Source organism: Kogia breviceps, chromosome 7 (assembly GCF_026419965.1).
Source record: "Kogia breviceps isolate mKogBre1 chromosome 7, mKogBre1 haplotype 1, whole genome shotgun sequence".
NCBI lineage: Eukaryota > Metazoa > Chordata > Mammalia > Artiodactyla > Physeteridae > Kogia > Kogia breviceps.
Genome location: NC_081316.1, coordinates 124,668 through 140,092, shown reverse-complemented (window position 1 = coordinate 140,092; position 15,425 = coordinate 124,668).

Below are 15,425 nucleotides of genomic sequence, written 5' to 3'. Positions count from 1 at the left end.
GAAGTTCCTTTCGCTCTGGTGAGCTCGTTTCCAGCTCTGGAATGCACGCAGGGCGTCAGGCGGGCGACGCCAGCGGTTCTGCTTCTCTGTCAGAGAAGCCGGGTGGATCCCACAGGGCAGGGCCCCCTCTGCGAGCCTGCCCGCCCTGAGTCCAGGGCCTTCCCGAGCTCCCTCAGCCCTGCTGGACCACCTGGCAGCGTGGGAAGTCTGAAATGGGAACTCACTTCCTTCTCATTGGAGCCGGAGGCCCCTTCCTTGATGTAATGCAGCCACTCAGGGTGAAGAAGTAGGAGTGATTGGAAATAAAGAACAGTTCTAAAAACTTCATGATCCCGGTCACGCTTCTGCAGCTTCTGTCCTTAGCCTGAGTCGTTTCCTTAGGCCAGCGCTGCCTCTCATTTGTGAAGACGACCCCACCTTCCTCGTTCCTGGCTCAGCTCATCACCATGGGGTGACCTGAAACCGGGCCCGTGAACCGGCCCACCTTCCACGTGTCCGTCTGTCACGTGGAGCAGACGGAAGCGCGGCTGACAGCAGCAGGTGCTTGTCACGAGAGCTGTGATGAGAGCGCTCTTCGAGGAGTTTAACCAGACGGGATCGTCTGTCACGGGCCTGATGAGTCCTGGGCGCTCGGTGTAACGTGCTCCCCCTTCCTCCTCCAGGTCACCCAGCAGCAGGAGCCTGCTGCCCTGAGCGCTTTGTTTGGCGGCTTCTCGGGTGGTGTGTGTGGACGGGGTGGGAGGGTGGGTGGAGGAGGGACGACTTCGGTTAAGAGGATGCTCTTGAGCTCAGTTCCTGCCCACCCCAAGGTTTGTTTCGTTTTGTTTTAATTAAATGGGAATAATAATCGTACCTGCTCTACAGCGCTTCTGTGAAGATTAAGCGATATAATGTACCTAAAAGCACTTTGCACTGTTATGGCAAATAGGAAGGACTGGATAATGCTGGCTTTGGCTACTAATGGGAAGGAAAGTAGAAAGCTCTCTGCATTCATTGCTTCATCTACTGTAAAGGGGTTGGTGTGACTGTGAATGTTATTATCCTCCCTTTATCAGCAAGGGAATCAGCTCGTTGAGGTGAAGTCCCTGCTAGTAAATGGCCTCATCAGGACTTGGGCCCAGATTTCTCTACCACACAGGACTCTGCAAGGGACTTGGCATTCTGTGATTTTAGCTCCGTTTGGAAGATACTGGAACTGAAGTAGAGATGAGAAATCTTACTTCTCCCCCCCACCCCCCCAGTGAAACACTAGGGAAGTCAAGAAAAAAAAAAACCCAAGCTCCTCTCTGTCTGCCATCTCCTGGAAGCCGAGAGCTACCTACTGTCAAAATGGCAGTTCTTTACCTGTTTGGAGCCATAACCATTGAGAATCTGATGGGAGCCATGGATCCCTTCTGTAGGAAGTGAACACTCGATTTTTCACATTCAAGGACAAGCATTCATGGACCCTGGAGACCTAGCCACTATCTCCAGGTCAAGGGCCCCTGGTCTCACCCTCAGGTTGAGTTCAGCCTTGTGAGTTTCATCCCCCTCTCTTCTCCTTCCGCTCTCTGTGACCCACAGATGGAGATCTCCAAAAGCCCATTCACTGGGCTTCCCGTGGGATTCCGTAAGAAACTGACTAGAAGCAGGAAGCCTGGCGTAGGTGTCTGGACAGTTGAACATTCCTTTAGCCAGAGCCACATGAACAGCATCACCTGGACGCGTGACACATAGAGGGCATTCAAGAAACAATACTGATAGGTGTTTGCTACCCTTCCCCTCACGCGCTCGTTTAAGTGGCTGGTTTTCCTACTATTGGCAAGGATGGATGGTTTGTAGATCCCATGTTCATGGGTTGGCTTGACCCTATCTCAGAAACGGCCTCCTAGCTTCTACCTCAAATGAAGTTCCTTCATTCAGTGCTTGTCTGGTTTCCCAGCGGTACTTTGTGGAATGAGCAGCTGCCTGCAAACTTCTTTCCTTAGGGTGAGGCAAGGTTTGGGTGTCCAGACTCCATTCACGGAAGGGCGATGGTAGGTCTCGGTGGTGGCTGCTCTCGGCTGTCTAGCACTGTCCACCCACCCAGGCACAGGGGTGAGTGGATGGCTCGATGCTGACCGACGTCCGTGTCCCACAGAGATTGTCCCACGATTGTACCTGACTCGGACTGGGCCAAACTGGTCTTTCCCTGTGACTGTTCTGCTGGGATCGGCGGCGAAGACGGCCTCCTGCCTCTCGGCTCTGACCGTGAAGCCGGGGGTGCTCGGGCCCGCCTGCCCCACACGAAAGCCCACGTGCGCTAGGGGAGGCCAGCCCGGAGCGAAGCAGAACCCAGAGGTTGGGAGGAGGACAAGAAAGTCCAGTGTGGCTAATACCGGTCCCCGTTTTCCTCCCAGTGTGTCCATCAGGACGGCTCAGGTTTGAGTTAAAATGCACTGGGACTGATTTTTATCGGGAATGGTGAGACACGCAGGCACAAAAATGCTTATCATGAAGGAGTTTCTACTCACGTATCCGTAGAAGCAGGAGGCCTGGAACATCTTGCAGGTGCCCCATGGAGAGGGACCGGGGTTGGTCAGGAGGCGCAGAGGGCCAGGGCATAGCGTGGCCCAGAGCCTTCACTGGGGTTTTCGCAGGAAGGGCCGGGTGAGGCAGAGTGCGTACTCTGAGTAAGCGTAGGGTTGACCAGTTTGCATAATTTGGGCAGCTCTGGGCTACAGCTGTGGCCCCTGGCTGTCCAGTACCTGGTCCTGGGGGTGATTCAGGGCAGGGAGAATACTGGCTTGGGTGTGAGTTTGATAGAAGACATAGTTGGGGCTGTGGCTGTAGATCGGTTGGTTTGTGTATCGAAGGCGTGTTCTCACAGGAGCTGTTTGCTCTCTAGGAATTAGCTAGCCCTAGGAGATCAGTCTCTTCAGGATCAAGGCCCCAAATGCCGAAGCATCAAGAGTGCAGAAAATAAGAAAATGTAGTCGATGCAAGGTTATGCTATAGTAACAAAAAATCCCAAGATTGCAGTGGCTTTTACACAACAAAAGTTTATTTTTGCTACAACAGTCAGTGCAGGTTGGGGACAGAGGGACAAGTGGTCTGCTCACCATACTTATTAAGGGACCAAGGACAGGGAAGCGTCATCTCGACACGCGCCTCCCCTGTCCCCGAGGCAGGATGAGAGAATATGGTGGATCACAGGCTTGCACTTGAAGTTCTGCCCAGAAGGGACAGGCCAGTCACATGGTCACACCTGGCTTTAAAGAGGGCAGAGGTCGTCAGTCCTTCCACGTACCATGAAGGAAGAGAAATGGGATGTTTGCGATCATCTCTTATAACTACTGTCCCCTGACACCTGAACCGAAGACTTCTCTTTGCCTAAACTCATCTGTACTTACAAACAAAAGAATTGTGAGTAACAACACACATGCCGTCTTGGCACCTTTTCTCACGATAAACCTCATCACCTGTGTGGCAACATTTTCTCAAATATCTTACCGCCTGTTCACCTTACCTTCCTGAGGTCGGTGGAGCATCGTTCCCTGAGGATCTGTGCCTTTTCCTAAGAAGGTGTCAGCTCCTGAGGACAGGGGCAGGGCTGAGTTTGAACTCCAGTCTGGGTCTTTCAACTCAAAGGCTTGTGCTCTCTCATTCCTGCCTTGATCTTGGAAAAAGAAAACTTGGGTTCTTCACAGATAGCAGAACTTTACCCTTAATCTAGTGACATTCAGCTCCCTCCCTCATCAGTCCTGCCTTCCTTCCTGCTTTTGGTGATTTTCAGGTCCAAAGGCAGTGATCTGAGGACCAGACGTTTGGGTCTTTCCCACACACGCCGGTTCTCTAAACACACACGGTGGGCACCATGTCTAATGGTTGGTTGTTAGTCAAGCTCTGTGCTCTGGTATTTATAGATATCCAGGAAGTGAGTCCAGTATGGTACAGAGGGCTTTTCGTTATTTTGTTCAGTAGAGTGAGATGTTATCAGAAGTGAGAGAGGGTTTTTATTACATTTTTAAAATATTTTCACCTAGAAACCATTGGCTACCTGGCATTTTGAAAGTTTTCCAGTGGTTGGACATTTACAAGAACTATTTTGAACGTGTACCCACTGACTTCTAAATACTGATCATTCTTAAACATTCTTTCACCTGCATGATGCTGACTTTTGTACAACTTCTTGCTTTCTTTAGTGCTCACATTTCTGTGGTTTAGTTGTCCTTTTTACAACTACTTTAAGAAAGAAAAAAGATTTCTTAGGAGCATTTCCTGGTTGGTACCAGAGGACCCTAATCTCTGAGGGGAGAGAACCATTCTTTCATTTGAGGAAATGTCGAGAGCTCTGGAGAGCTGAGCTTCTACTAGCCCTGGGCTCTTGAGAAAGACTCTGATGGGCTTTCCCACCCCATCTGTAAGTGGAGATAAGATCTTAGGTAATGCATCTCATAGATGTATAGTAAACTACAAAGCAGACCCCCTAGGCTGAAGAAAGGGGCTGTCTTGGCTGTTGGTTTCAGTGTTGCATTGGCCATGTGACCTCAGACACATACCACACAGTGAAACACAATCCCGTCCCAACAGGTTAAATCATAAATGAATTGAGAGATGCTATGGAATATCAGAGCGCTCTGGGGTCCGTATAAATGTACACTGGACCCACAGCTCAGGAGACGGCCTCCGGTTAGGGTTTCAGCAACTCTGATAAAGCTCCTGCTCCAGGCAGGAGATGCCCCACCTTCTTCCACAGACTCACACAGGATTTGACCTGTTATCAGTAAATGACGGTGGAATTATATCACATTGATCAGAATGGCAGACTCGCGTAATTAACGTTGATTTGAATTGCTCTTCCTAACCCTACCTCAGCAGTGCCCCCTTTCACCCCAGCTCAGTTCATCCAAGTCCCTGCACAGGGACCTGTGGCAGCTGGGCCCAAACTCACCAACTGGGACCATTCTCCCCCGTTGCCACCACGCTTTCTGTCCTTGGATGACTTCAGATCTGTGGGCGTGGAGAGGCCCGCAGAGCAGTCTCCCAGCCAGGCTAGGTCGGCTCGCGTAGGAGGAGGAAGGGACAGGAGCCCTGGCGGGAGGGCGGGAGGGAGTCCGCTGGTCGGGTAAGAGTGGAGGGCAGAGCTCTGCGCTCCTGTCACTGTTACAGAGCTCAGGGAGCAGCGTTTCCAAGGGAAGGTGCTGAGTTCTCTCCAGCTGCTGCAGGGCCAGAAAAGGAGAGACTAGCCCTGGGCCTGAGCAGGATGGCAGCGCAAACATCAAGGCCTTGCTGCGCCCTCTCTCCAGAACGTCCTCCCTTATCCCGGCTTAGCTCCTCTTCATCCGCCTGGCTTCAGGAGCAGAGCCTAACGGGGCCCTAGCTCGTCAATTTAACCACCTGTCTTCTCTGCCTGTATTTCCCCCATCATTGGTCTTACCGCACTGCATCTTAACCGTCTAGGTATTTGCCTCTGACCCCGCTCCCCCCGCCCCCCCTCCTCTCCCCCCGCACTGTTCACACTGTATCCCCATCACCTAAGTGCACAGGTAAGAGGCAGCTCCTATTGGCACTGAGTTTCCCGCCACCAGCTGGAGTGGGGTTCTGTTCCCAGGGTTACTCCTGTGGAAGAGCTCGCTTGTCACTTGTTATACCCCCTTTGTTGACCCAAGATTCTTCTTAGGCCCCAAAGACACACCGCAGGGAAGTTTCCGCCCACGCCACACCTGCGCGCAGCTGCAGCTTCCCCACTATTCCCAGCAGATGGCGCAGTTGCCCTCCTTATCGCCCCACCGGGCTAACATGGGAAACAAAAGACCGGGAAAGAACGGGGAAGGTGCGGGTAGTGGGCAGGCCTCTCCTAGAACCCCGCGAGGGGAGAAGCTTCCTGCACTGGAAGCCCGCAGGCCCAGGCCCCCTCCCCCGGGAACCCTCCCCCTCAGGCCCAGAGCAACAAATGAGAGAGAAGGAGGGAGGTGGCGGCAGGGCGGGCCCGCCCTGGGAGCCCATTCAAGACTGTTCCCAGGGCCGAGGTCGGAAGCACCCACTGCCTTCTCATCGCTTCCAGCTTCCACCGCGGGCCGGTGGGTGCCGGAAATCCCAGCCCCGGGGCTGGAAGATACTATTCTTCCCAATAAGAGTAGTGTCAACGCCCACAAGGCCTTGTACTGCATAACTTTCTAGCTAAATCCGTGGGCAGCTGGTGGAGCCTGGATTCAAATTCAGGTCAGCTTGGAGGCAAGTCTCAGTTTCTTCAGCTCCAAAAACGAGAGATTCAGTTTAATTTTTCCTGACAATGCAGCTTGGAGGGGATTAATTATACATGAAGGTGTCTGAGAAATGGAAGCTGCCCAATCAGTGATGGTTAAACTTCCAACACGTTCAGATGCCTCTGCTGCGACAGGGCCTTCCGCGGGCTGCAAGACTCCTCCATCCTCTCCTGGGAGTGGGTGGGGGTGGCCAGTGGGGCGGCCAGGGGCCTCCGAATGCTGCCCCACCTCCAGCCTTGCCGTCCTCCTCCCCTGGCCTCCCAGCTTGCCTCCTTGCTGCAGGGGGCTTCTAAATGGAAATCTAACACCGACCCTCACTTAAAATACTGCAGTGCTGTCTGTATTCTTGGCATAAAGGCCAAACTCAGAAAAATGTCATTCGGTGTCCCTTGCAATCTGATTCCTCCCTACAGTTCAGGCTCATGAAACAAGACTGAGGAAATGGACTTCAATCGGAATAAACAGCGTGAGGTCCAGGGGCTGAAGGGAGTGGGCGCTGGGTGACGATTCCGGACAGCACTGGGCGCCAGGAAGGGAAGTCAGGACAGGGTGAGGAAGGAAGACACGAGAGGCCTTGGTGGCCAGCACTGTCCAGGCCTTGTTCTGTCTTTTTTCAAGGACAGAGACTGGTTGCCCAGCACCTGCGACACTGCCTGTCATCGGAGATGCTCAGTCAGTGTTTGTTGAATGCGTGCAGGCATGAATGAACGAGTGAATGAATGAATGCATGCGTGGCAGGGCACAGGGTCGACTGAGTGACGCTTCCTGTGTCCTACAGCCACTATGTTTTGCCTGTAATGGGCTATATCTCCTTCTCCCCCACCTGCCAGGCTAGCCCCCCACCCCTGCTGCCTTAGCTGGCCTTCAAGGCCGGAAGAGGCAGTGCTGGAGGACAGAGAGGCCAAGGAGAAGAGAGCTGGTTTCAGCCATGTAGCCTGGGCCTGCTCTGCCCGTGGCCTCTCTCAATGCTCCGTCCTGAACCTCACAGGAAGGTTCACCCTCCTTTCCCCCCGTGAACCCCTTGGTCAGCCAGGGGCATGGGTGTGGCTGCCCGGCCATCTGTTTCGGGACAGCCGTGTCCCCGCACAGATACCGCGTGTCCCGTGCTCCCCCTTCCATGGCGCACAGCCGGCTGCGGAAGACGTCTCATTGCCGCAGCCTCTTCCTGGTCTCTCTCGTGACCCCATTTCCCACAGCACTGGCCTTCCCTCCTCTCCGTAGGGTCGTTTCCCTTCAGTGTTCGCCAAAAGGAACTCCTCCCTCTGGTCGGCCTGCTCAGCCACCTGGCAGACAGAAACCCAGAGCGTTTGGGGAAGCAGGACCCTCTTCCCTTGGTCGGCTTGTTCAGCAGGGACGCGGCTTTTCCCACCATCCCCGTGGCCGCCGCTCCAGGTCCCCTCGTCATCAGCCTTGAACTGGGCTCGCCTCCCTGGTCTTGTCTTCCCCTAACCCGGCCCTCACAGTGCATTCCAGAAAGTAAATCTGATCTTGTTTTACCCTCCGAACCGGATCCCGCTTTTCCCAGGCTTCTCCATCTCAGCAAATACCAGCTCCAACCAGAAATGTGGGGGACATCACTGTCTCCTCCCTCTGCCCCCTTTCAACCCACTCGCAAGTCCTGTTGGTTCTACCTCTGAAACGTATTCACATTGATCCATGTCTCTTCATCTCTGCATTCACGGTACCGTCATTTCTCAGTAGCTCCTAAGCATGGTGACATCTGTCAGTTTGCCTCCTGATCTCATGTCACTTTCTTCATCACACCAACCATCAGTTCCAGGGGTCCTCGAAGCTCTTTCCTGCCACAGGGCCTTTGCAGGTGCTGCTCCCCCACCCCTGCCTGGAACACACTTTCCCCTGGTTTTCACAAGACGGGCTCCTTCTCATCTTTTAGGGCTCAGCAAGAAAGTCACTTCCTTAGAGGGACTTTCTCGGGCTTCTGTCTAAAGAGTATTCCTCCTTTTATTCTCAATCCCAGAATCCTGTTTATTTCCTTCCCACTCCCCAATATAAAGTCGTATTTATTTAATGAATTTAGGTGCATACTTATTTAATTTGTCATTGTCTTTCTCCCCACTAGAAAGTACTGTGAGGGTGAGAGGCTTGTCCGTCTCGTTCAGCACTATATCCCTAGAGCCCAGCACAGGCCTGCACAGAGTATATGCTCAATAGATATTTGTTAAATGAATGTAATAAACACATTAAAGATCCATCGTGTTACTGCCCTACTTTGGCCTGTCAATGCTTCTCCACTGCCCTCAGTATATGGGCCAAACTCCCTGGGCTCCGTTACGGTTTCCTTACCATCTCACTTAAGCTCACCCTTCCTGGCTTCCTCGTCAGGCCTATGGGGAATCAAGATGGAAACGGTTAAACCAGGATGTGTGCCATGTTGCAGACAAAGCACTGGCCTGGGAATGAAAATGATTTTCATGATCCTAGGCACTGCTTCAGTTCTATGAGGTCTAATGATTTCTTTTTTAACCATAATAAGGATTAAACTCTGGACCAAGAAACCAAAGGTACAACTTGAGATCAGCAGAGACTGCTCTCTCGCTGTCTCTCGTGGCTGGGAAGGGGTATGCAGATGGCCAACTCCCCAGTTCCGTCTCAGGCCAGGCAGCAAGAGAAGTCTCAAGTCCTGCAAGTCAGCAGACCTGGGAGCAGGGGCCACGTCCACTACTTCCCACTCCATCCCCAGCGCTTAGCACGGTACTTGGCGCATCGTATGTCCTGGGTGACGAGTTGAGTGAAAGCATGTGCACGGGGACCGGAGAGCCTGTCCCACGCACGTCATAACTAAGATGCAGCAAGACTGCAAAAAAGCCCCCAGGGGTCATGGTCCCTTTGAATGAGAAGCCTCTCTGGAGGGCAGGGAGGGGCTCTCTGGCCCACTTCCCCACCTCCCTGGCCCCATTAGACACCTTGACCGAGCCTCAGGCCCCCGGTGAAGGTCTCTTTCTGGCCCAACCTCTGCTCTGCTCCCCAGCCTGAAACACTTACCTGGCAGATTAAACTTAGCTCTGTTGGCTGCTGGCAAAGTGGCTCTGAGCCAAGGTGTCTTGCTCTAGCTTCCAAGCCCCGGCACCAGGCAGCTGCCAGGACTGAGGACGGCGTTTCTGAGTCTCCAGCTCGGCCCCCGAAGAAAACACTTCCTACGTGCCCGGTGTGTGGCTCTGGGTGTGGGCCTCCAGGCTCAGCCCTTACCATGGGTATAAGTCCAGCGTCTGCGGTGGGAGCGGGGTGGGGGGGAGGGGTGGCATTTTGGGCAGGAACTGGGGGTTTCTAGGTGCTTTTCCACAACACAGCCCTTGCAAGCAGCAAGAGCTTCGCCACAGCAAACTCAGAAACCGTTGTGTTTCTCATCAACCCATGGATCCACCGAGAGGACGGAGTGACCCCACTTCAATTCTGGGCATCAGACATCGCCACATAAAGCCTCTGGCAGGCATGTGCACGAAGCCGTCCTCAGCTCAGGAAACAGGCTCAGATGTGAAACAACCCACAGGAGGTCACAGGCTAAGTGCCTTCTGGCCCAAGGCGAGTGGCTTTCCATTTCCGGAAAAATTAAGGTGCAGGAATTTACAGTGTGAAGAAGGATCATCCCGGGAGACTAGAAGTCAAAATCAAGGAGAAGGTGTCCCCTGGGGGGTGGGAGTGAGGGTGCCAGGGATCTGAAGCTCCGAGCTCCAGGCTGCGTGTCCTGTCGCAGATGGACCCGAGGGTCAGGCGGACCTGTGTCATTAGGGGCAGCTGGGAAGAGAGGATGGAAGCCAAGAAGAACGGCCGGGGCTGGGGCTGGGGACCAATACCAAGAGGGCTATAGCTCCTGGAATCCGTGTTATTCCGGGCAGCAGAGGGAAGGTTGGGGGTGGGAGGAAAGTGGGAGGGGGCGGGAGATGTGCTGGCTCTGCGGGGAAGTTCTTTGGCTCCGGGGGAGGTTTTAAACCGGTGCTTTACGTTGAGGTGCCTTTGTGGGTTTCTCGGAAGCCTCCACCTGAGGTTCCTGTCACATAGGCGCATGTCTCCTCCAATAGCCGCCAGCACCCCTGCCAGGTGGCATCTCAAATACCGTTGCCCGAGTGAACGGACGTGTGTCTGGAGGGGAGGGCTCAGTCGGGGGCCTGCCGCCCCAGGGAGAACCGAGTCTCAGGTGGTCAGCGTCAGCCACCGAGAGACCCTTCCTCTTCTCGTCCTCTCCTCTAACACAGTGGTCCCCAGGGATGCTCCCCAGGGCGGCCATGTCGTCCTCAGCAGCCCCCCTGCTGCTCCCGCCTGCAGGAGGCCAAGCCCGGCCCACTGGTGGAGGGGGGTGAGGACGGGTTGGCAAGGAAGATGTTCCCAGGGGACCCGCACTTCCTTCAGGCATCCTCTGGGAACCAGGTCCCTCTGGACTTTGCTGCAGGTGCAAAGATCCCATGGGATCTCTGTGCTCCATCCAGACCAGGAGTTGAAGCCTCATGGATAACCGTCCCCAGGGCTGAGGCTGTCGGGGCCCAGAGGCTACCGTGGCACGGAACTCTGGTTCCCATGACACACATGTCCTGGCCTGATCCAAGGCTCTCCTCTTTTCTAACCTCCCAGAGCTTCTTGCTTCCAAGCCACTCATCCCTAAGGAAGGCCAGACATCGGCGGCCCAATCCTCCATGCCGCCAAGTCCCAGGGTGCTGGGGATGGGACTGTAGTCAGGGACTCTCCCCAACCCTTTTCTTTTCTGGACAGTGCAGGACCTGCCTCAATCAGCCTTCCTGTCCTCAGAGCCCTGCCTGTGCCATCAGCAGGCCAGGGGCCGTTGAGGTCCATCCCCTGGGTGTCGTAAGGAGAGAGAGGCTCCCTTCTCCTTAGCTCTGGGACTCCAACTGCTTGCTTAGCTTGGTGGGGATGAGGGCTGCAGATCGACCCAGAGGCAGACCCTGTGCAGGCAGACAGCCCCCCGGACTCAGCCCCAAACCTCAAAACCTAAGTGACCCGTCCTTCTCCTCTCCCCTTCCCCCCACCACACCAGTAGCACAGCAAGTTCTCTGTCCCAGAGACACAACACGGCTCCAAGCTGCTCAGTCCCTTCAGTGCCACCGTGGACACTAGTTCGGGAGGAGAACACCCCTCACAGGGCACTCCAAGCATTCCCCCTATCCCGCCTCCCTGCTTCTACCGTTGCCCCTGAGGTGCTCTCTTTACCTGGTAGCCAAGTCATCACCTTAAACCCATCAGGGGTCACCATTCCTGCACTCAAACCTGCCATGGGGCTCGGGGTTCGTCACGACAACAGCAGACCTTGTCCCAGCCTTGAAGGCCAAGCCCCCTCTCTGGAGGGCCCCTTGGCCTGTGTTCCCTCAGCCCCGGCCATGCTGACCCCCCAGATCTTCCTCTTTTTCTGCAGTTTTGCACCAGACCTTCCCTCTCCCCGGAATGCTCTCCCGCTAGATCCACGCGTGGCTGCTCAGGGCTCAGCCGAAACATGAGCTGCCCTGAGAGGCCTCCTGGACAGCCCGACGCAAGGCAGTGTTCTTTCCGTCCTGTGTCACACTTGCTGAAATGATCTTGTTTGGTGTTGTCTGTCTGCTCTCCCAGAAGCCACCCTCCAGGAGAGCCTGAACCTTTGTCATTTTCACTGCTGTGTCCCACCTTCTAGACCTTGAACTCCCTTCTCTGCAGAGTTCCACAGGAGCTGTTTCTTGGTCACATTCCTGAATCCTTTCAACAAACACCTTCGTACGCAGGAGGTCCAGCAACCCCTTAGTTTCTGGTACTTGAGTAAGACTCACGAATTAGAGCGCAGTTCCGGTCTCAGAGGGTGGAGAATCCTCTGCTGCTGATCGGCTCCTCTTGCCTTGGATGTGGAGCCCTTTGATTTCCTCTCCCTTCCCGCTCCCCGCCTCACTGCATCCACCTCCACGCCAGGCCCCTCAGCCCCAGTCTCACTTCCCTTGCCTCTCACCCATCAAAGGAAGGCAAGATCCGCTCAGGAACCCCTGAGCTTGTCTGAACTGAGCAACGGGAACTAGGGAAGGGAGACAAAGACGGAGAGCAGCGTGGGGGGTGGGGGGAGAGAACAAAGTCAGCCTAGGCGCTTGCCAGGGGGCTCTGAGGGTACCCACCTAGCTCAGGGACTCACAGCATCATGGACACAGCCTCCGTCAAGCTTGCCCCTGTGTGACCACACTCTCAACCGAGCTAGAGAGTCTGGGGGAAAGTCCTGGAAGGAAAGTGACATTTAACACCAGCTCTGCCTTGGAATTGTTGAGTCAGGGGCCACACATCTCTTTATTTCCTTGTTTCTTTATCTCGTCCCTAACTTCCTTCCCTGGAGGATTTGAGAAGGAAGAATAATAATAGCTCATCTTTTTGAGCATTTACTATGAGCCAGACACTATTCTGAGCCTTTTAGATGCTTAGAACGTTGAATTCACACATTAAGTATTCTAACAGCCTTGTGCAATAAGAACTATTATTCTTTCCATTTGTAACAGATGAGAAAACTGAGATCTGGGAAAGTTAAGTAACTCACCCAAGGTCACACAACCAGTAAAAATGAGAACCAGAATTTGCTCCAGGCAGCCTCATTCCAGACTTTCTGCTCTTTACACCCACCAGGTCTCTTAAGCAAGATGAACAAGCCACGTTAAATGTGACACCCACATTTAAGAATTCGTTATTTATCACCCCTTCCTCCCTGGCTCCCAGCATCTCTCTATGTCTCTGACAGTATTTCTTTTTTTTTTTTTAAAGATTTTTGTTGTTGTTGTTGATGTAGACCATTTTTTTAAAAGTCTTTATTGAATTTGTTACAATATTGCTTCCGTTTTATGTTTTGGTGTTTTGGTCTTGAGACATGTGGGATCTTAGCTCCCAACCAGGCATCAAGCCCTCACCTCCTGCATTGGAAAGTGAAGGCTTAACCACTGGACCACCAGGGAAGTCCCCATCTGATGGTATTTCTACCTCAGGGATACCAAGGGACCCAGGTGGGAGCCCGATGCCCAACACACAGCCACACAAATGGGTATTCAGGTAGATTCCATGCAGGAGAGCCACTGAGGAATGAGTGAAGGACAGTAAGATGGTGGAGGAGCTGGAGCTCCAAGCTAGAGCTCATTGATCATTCTAATAGTAATAAAAATAGCTAACATTTGTTGAGTGCTGATCACATGTCAGGCATCACTTGATGCTGTCCCAACTGGCATGTGGCCCCCACTGATCCTTGCCTCCCAATATTCTTACCCTTGTTGAGTTCCCTCCTACATTGATTCAGGACTGACCTGTGTGACCAGGAAATTTACATGATGGAAGTGACAGTGTGTGAAGGCATCACAGCTTCCTCTTTGATGTCTTGGATCACTGTGTGGAAAGGAGCTGAGGCTTCTGGACGACAGCCACATAAGTGCACCCTCTTGGAAATGGATCCTCCAGCCTAGAGCCTTCAGATGATGCAGTGTTGGCCAACATCTGACCGTACCCTCATGAGATACCTTGGGTGGGGACTGCCCGATGGAACACCCCTGAATTCCTGACTCATGGAAACTATAAGAGATAATAAAAAGTTCTTGTTCTCTGCAACTAAGTTTTGGCATAATTTGTTATGCAGCAATAGATAGCTAATACATTAACTCATTCAATCATCACAACAACTCTACAGATACTTAAATTACCTCACCCCAATGTTCATTGCAGCACTATTTACAATAGCCAGGACATGGAAGTAACCTAAATGTCCATCAAAAGATGAATAGGTAAAGAAGATGTGGTACATATATATACCATAGAATATTACTCAGCCATAAAAAGAGCAAAATAATGCCATTTGCAGCAACATGGATGGACCTAGAGATTGTCATAGTGAGTGAAGTAGGTCAGCAAAGACAAATATCATATGATATCACTTGTATGTGGAATCTAAAAAAGGGTACAAATGAACTTATCTACAAAACAGAAATAGAATTACAGATGTAGAAAACAGACTTATGGTTATCGGGGGTAAGTGGGAAGAGGGATAAACTGGAAGATTGGGATTGACATATACACACTACAGTATATAAAATAGGTAACTAATAGGAACCTGCTGTATAGCACAGGGAACTCTACTCAATACTCTGTAATGACCTATATAGGAAAAGAATCTAATAAAGAGTGGATATATGTATATGTATATGTATAACAGAGTCACTTTGCTGTACACCTGAAACTAACACAACATTGTAAATCAACCGTACTCCAACAAAAATTAAATAAATAAATAAATAACTTGAAGTTACACAGCTAGAAGGAGGTAAAGGCAGAGCTTCAGCCCGGGCACCCACCTCCATCTCCCACAGTTTGCCTGCTAGATGGTCACCTGATGGTGTCTTTATTGTGTAAAATGTTCTGGGAGATGTTGAGCAGACTACAAAGCCAGGCTCCCTAAACTTGGCCATTCCTCAATATCACCTTATTAAAAATAAAGACTCCCAGGGCTCTTCCTTAAATATTTTGACTCACTAGGTCTGGAATGGGACCTTCAGCTGACTTAACACCTGAATATCTCATGACTCACTAATCTTACCAGAACTTTTCAGGATATAATGATGGTTATATCATTATGCCCATTGGCTAGTCAGGGGAGGCTGCAGTAACTAGAAATCTCGGTGACGTTAACCCACCGAGGGTCATCTCTCCCTCCGATCTCAGTCTGATACTGGTTGGGTGGCCCTCCTCCATCTTGCACTATGCCACCTGGACCACGTGGCTTCTGAAATCACTGCTGCAAGTATGAGAGAGAAAGGAGTGATCACATGACATATGTATAAGGGCCAATCCTGGAAATAACTTCTATTACGCCCACCCACGTTCATGGGCTAGGAGCCAGTCACACGGTCCTGACATAACTGCAAGGGAGGCTGGGAAATGTGAAAAGCAAAGGAATATCTGGCGAACCACATGAACTCTCTGCCACACCCATGATTTGGCCTGTAATTATGTACTGTTTGAGTGTTTATATGTTCCTCTTGATCCCTCCATTAGATGTAACTTCTTGGAGGTCAAGAGCAACGTATATTTCCCCCCTATAGGGCTGAGCACTTAGATATTGCTAAATACCTTTTTGTGGATAAATCGGTGATACAAAACCTCTAAGGAAGTGAGTAGTGGCAGTGTAATGTAGGGTCTGATGGATCTGGGTGCAAATCTCTCTTGGCAATTTTCTGAGCCCCAATTATTTTGTCT